Below are 5,265 nucleotides of genomic sequence, written 5' to 3' on the forward strand. Positions count from 1 at the left end.
CATGGTTAGATACAAAATTTAGAAACTGTTGGACTTCATCTAAATATTCTCGCGACCTTCTACTGGTAAGTTTCATCCAATTCTCATCCATTACTATAAAGTGGTTTACAAGAAACACCTATAACGTGATTTCATAAAAGCACAAACCAAGAGTTAACACACGTTTCATTTAGTTAATTTCACTTTAAGTTAAGAAATAAATCATCTTTAATCATGCACTTTCAACTATGTTCCTAAGAAAATAACAAATTTAAAGACATAGAGAAGTTATCAACACATTTGATAACTATAACATCATTACTAGCAATATTCTTTAGGAATGGACATTTCTTTAAATATCCCATTTCATTTTAGTGTTCCTCATATGAAAAAAAGATAGAGAGAAGCCTTTAAAATTAATTAATCAAATAAAAACAACTCAACAAGAATCATCAAATATTACACAAAATAGTCAACACACCTAATATCTAAAACCACCTTATAACTCCATGCAAGTCATCTGCTTGCCCCAATTCAACAATCCACCACAAAGAGAGAGAGAGAGAGAGGAGAGAGAGANTTGATTCCCAGTCTAACCTCTCTCGAGAACGATATAGATGTGTACTTACAACCCTTAGTAGAAAAACTAAAGGAGTTATGGGATGTTGGAGTAGAAATGTTTGATGTGTTTTCCAAACAATCATTCCAAATGCATGCTATATTATTGTGGATCATAAATGATTTTCCTGCATATGGTGATATCTCGAGTTGGAGTACCAAAGGTGCTCTTGCATGTCCTCCTTGTAACTATGATAGTTAGTCTCATTGGTTAAGATATGGAAGAAAATTTAGTTACATTGAACATAGGGGATTCTTGGATAATGATCATAAATTTTGTAGGCCAAAAAAAAAAAAAATCATTTGATGGGTATGTTAATATGAGATCAACTCCTATTATAGTATCTGGAGGGCAAATCATGTTACAAATAGATGCTGTAGTTGACCATGTGTTTGGGAAGAAACAAATTAATTTGGGCAATAAAAGAAAAAGAGGAGAGGAAGCCTTAACTGTGTGGAAGAACAGAAGTATATTTTTCACCTTACCTTATTGGGAGAACCATGTGTTGTGTTACAATCTTGACATGATGCATATTGAAAAGAATGTAGTCGATAATATAATTGCCACATTGTTGAACTTGGATGGCAAGACAAAGGATAACTTGAAGGCATGCCAAGACTTAAAGGATATGAGTATAAAAAGTGAATTTCACTTGGAAAAGGTTAAGAATGATCAGACACGTATGCCACATGCTTGTTACCATATGAATGCTAGTGAAAAGGATGGTTCTCTTTAAGTTTTGAAAGATGTGGAGTGCCAGATGGTTATTTTTCAAACATCTCACGTTGCGTCAAACTCAAAGAACGCAAGATTAGTGGGATGGAGAGTCATGATTATCACATCTTAATACAACAACTTTTTCCTTTAGTAATACACGGATCTTTGCCCCCTGAAGCGAGTAGGCATTTAATTGACTTTTTTTTTTTCTTTAGGGAGATATGTTCCAAAGTATTAAATGTGGAGGAACTTGGGGCTCTTAAGAACAGAATTGCAGTGGCATTGTGTAAGTTGGAAATGATATTCCCTCTTTCTTTCTTTACAGTGATGGTACATTTAGTTATACATTTGGATAGCGAAGTCAAAGTTGTTGGCCTAGTTCATTATCGTTGGATGTATCCCATAGAGAGGTAACACATATAGTAACTTGGTCTATTTGGTTTTGTTTAACATACCAATTTCTCGTTGTTGATCTTGGGTTTTCTAATAAGTATTTATCAAGACTTAAGTCTTACATGATAATAAAAATGATTTAGTAGGCTCAATTGCAGAAGGGTATATAGCAGAGGAATGTTTAACATCCTGCTCACGCTATTTTAAATTTGTTGAAACTGTATTCAATCGGTCTGTAAGGAATGTTGAGGAATCCATGGGTGCGGTGGAGAGCATTACACTATATTCAAATTCATGGATCCAATCACATTTTTATGTGCTATTCAATTGTGAAGAAATCACCCTATTTTGTGAGTAAGAGATATGTCCTAGCGTATCCTTTCACGGCATTCCAATACAATACTTTAGCTTAACATTAACACGTTTGTCTACACAGTCTACACGTTTGTTTTTGACATTTGTGTCTGTTGCTTGTGAGAATGTGCTAATTTGATTGAGGTTTTGTTGAACGTGGTTGTAATCCATATTATTCATAGTGGATTTCGATTGGTGTTGTTGCTAGTGGATTGCATGGAGTTGACTGAACCGTGCTCAATATTGTTATCATGTAATGATTTTTTTTTTTTTTTAATTGTTAATGTTAATGTGCTTTCACTAGCTCCAAATCAAAAGAAGTTTTACAGAAACCTATTTTATATCAAATGGCTTTGTAGGACAAATTCCTCTTAATTCTAGTAAATTTTGATGAGCAAAATGCTTGGTTTGGTTACTCTTTTTAACTATATAATTTTCCCTAAACAAATTGTGACCTTATAACCTTTGGTCTAGCAGCAGGGGTTTAGTCAATCATGCCTCTGCTTGTGTTGTCCTTTGTTTGGGTTAGTTTGCTGGCAGAAGTCAGTGAGTCTTGGGATACTTTGTCCACTAAAGATGAATTCTATGTCATTCTTGCTTACATTATTTTGTTGCTCTCATTGGGGATTGGTTTAAAGCAGGAATAATTGTTATTTGTAGTATCAAGCATGCTATGAAAAGATGTATATATTCATTTTCTAAAGTTGGTTATTGTTCTCTAAATGTGCCAAAATTTTTGTCAATTATTGTGAAATTCATGAAAAATATAATTTCTGTTATCTTGAATCAAATGATGTTGCTAATTTTTAACTTTTTTGTTTTTTTCAAACCCAAATATCAGGAAAAAATGAAGAAATTGTTGGCAGACCATTTGAATCAATTGCAGTCATCTGACACAAGTGGTAGTATTACATGGTCAACAGTTGATGTGTTTACCAAAGTGATGGGTAAGGAGCGCAAATGTTGTATTCGTGGGGTAGGACTTAGTCCAAGCCCAAGTGGTCGAAGTAGCAAGAGTGCTCTCACGGGCATTCAAATACAATCAAGCCAAGCAAGAGACAACGAAGTTGAACAACTGAAGGCTTCCTTGGCTACTGTGGAGGAGAAACTAGCAAGTTTTGATGAAATGAAAGAAAGACTTAGTCAATTCAAAGATATGGAGCAAAGAATAGCTTGCATGCTTCAACAAGCGCAACAAATTTCTTCACAATGCAATTAGGTATGATAAATGACTTTTAGAATGTCAATTTTAAAACATATGAGACATGTCTTCATTTAAAACCCCATAGGACACAGTAGTTTTAAGTAGTTGGAGACATAGGAATATGCATCCCAAAAATGGCCATTTTCAAAAAGGAAAATGGAAAAAGAGTTTGGACTATTGTGGGTTTGGGGTGGGGTTGTGAAGTGTTGTTGGGTTTGAAAGGGAAAAGAGTTTGGACTATTGTTGGGTTTGTGCTGCCTGTGGCTAATTGGTTTGCTGATAGTCATTCACTCTCTTCAACCAATGCATCACAGAATGCTCTATAGGTTATGAAGCTGTCTTCTCTGTCAATTTTACATGAAAATTAGAGAAAAAAAAAATCAAAAAAAGAAGAAGAAAATCACTGTGTTTGTGAATGCTAGTAAGTGTACGTTAGGATCAGTTTTTTTTTCCTGAAAACCTTATTTGTTTATTTGCTGAAAAATTGTAGAGAGAGAGAGAGAGAGAGAGAGAGAGAGAGAGAGAGAGAGAGAGAGATCTTAAAAACATATATATACATAGATAAATTAGTAAGTTAATGGAAAAAAACTAATCCAAATGGACTGGTACTACTATATCCTTCTCTTTATACTGTTGTGATTGGAAACATTAAGTAATAACCATATCTTAATATCAATTATATACTCATTGTAGCTAAATTACAAATCATCCAATTAGATCTTGAGAGGGGTTCTGTTTAACTTGTTCCCATTTTTTGCCTTGGTAATATTTTTTTTGTCATTCTATTCCATTTATATGCACTTATTGAGTAATCATAATTTGTATGTAGGATGTTCCTCTGGTCCAACAATCTCTAACTCTCCAAAAATCATTAGTCGCATCTCATCAACCAAGCAGCTTATAAGTTTTATCTTGGTGTTCGAGGACTTTTTTTGTGTACAAAGAACTATATTTGAACAACTGCACTTTTTTGCAAGTGTTGAAGAATATTTTTAAATACTTCGGAACTTTGATTATGATATTAGTTTAATTTGAGTGGTTATTTTATTCAAAGGACCACATCTTTTTTTTTTTTTTTTTTAATTTTATTGATAATTTTTTTTTGTTTTTTTTATAACTATATTTTATTTTTTCGGTTTTATAAGTACTGTTTTGTGTTTTTTTTTTCCTTTTTTCTGACATTTTTTTTTTCCACCTTAATAAGCACTTTAATATTTTCTTTTATTTTTTAGCTTTGTTTTACTATTTATGAGCCGTATTATATTTTTTAATATTATTTATGGGTAAGGATAAAAAATTTTTGTTTAAAAATTATTAAAGGGCTGGTTGTTTGGTTTAGGTAAAATATGTTGATTGAACTAAATGTTTTTTAGCTTTATTATTAGTAATTTTTATTGTTGAGCTATTTTTTTGAGCTTGTGTATTTTGATTTAAATTTTAATCTATCAATTTTTTTTTTGTCCTTTAAAAGGAAGAAAATGCTAGAGTTATAAATTTTTTTATGTGATAAGTGATTATTAGTAAGTAAAAAAAATGATGTAAGTCGTAGGTTCAGATCCAAACTAATAAGAATTTGATATCTCAACAATTTGTAAAAATATTTTTAAAAAGTTTGTAGTTATAACATTCTCTTAAAAGAAGTAATGATATTGTTAAAGGGGATAAAGTGTGCTTTTATGGAATAAAATTGCTGAAATTAGTATCTATGTACATGGTAATATATTTTTTATAAAACAATTGGGAGGTTCGAGTCCATGACTTCCTCCATCACTAGGTGTGACACTTGTTCTCTTTAAGAAGGTTCAAGTTCTCAATTGGCACTTGACAAAACTTTTTTTCGATGCAGAAATTTTATCACTCAAATTAATCTAATTAATTATGTCCATTAATCTAATTAGTGGGAGTTTTAATATTCATGTTGGACGTAATGCATAGATAGCCCATTAATGCTAGGTTATTTATTTTGATTTGGCACCACTCCACGTATCCCCCCCCCCCC

This window comes from Quercus suber, unplaced genomic scaffold (assembly GCF_002906115.3).
Source record: "Quercus suber isolate HL8 unplaced genomic scaffold, Cork oak 2.0 scaffold_686, whole genome shotgun sequence".
Classification (NCBI taxonomy): domain Eukaryota; kingdom Viridiplantae; phylum Streptophyta; class Magnoliopsida; order Fagales; family Fagaceae; genus Quercus; species Quercus suber.